This window comes from Struthio camelus, chromosome 1 (genome assembly GCF_040807025.1).
Source record: "Struthio camelus isolate bStrCam1 chromosome 1, bStrCam1.hap1, whole genome shotgun sequence".
NCBI classification, from domain to species: Eukaryota; Metazoa; Chordata; class Aves; order Struthioniformes; family Struthionidae; genus Struthio; species Struthio camelus.
This window is the reverse complement of record NC_090942.1, coordinates 76,261,858-76,262,127: the sequence shown is the minus strand read 5'-3', so window position 1 is coordinate 76,262,127 and position 270 is coordinate 76,261,858.

The window sequence follows — 270 nt, the reverse complement described above, 5'->3', positions numbered from 1 at the left end:
CTGAAGTGAAACAGAATAGAATCATATTACCACTACTTCCTGTAAAAAAATATTTTCATTTACCAAGTCACAGTTCAAAGGGGACAAGAATAGTTGAGAAAAATCTATAATCCATATAACACAAAACTCAACTCCGAAATCCTTCAAGCAATCACTTAAGGGTTGATAAAGGCCTAATTTGTAAATTTTAAGTACTTTAGATGGGTTGGAAGCATTTATTTTTCATTGCCTTTGAAGTTGCAGCTCTTTTATTGGTTTACCTTCACCCAT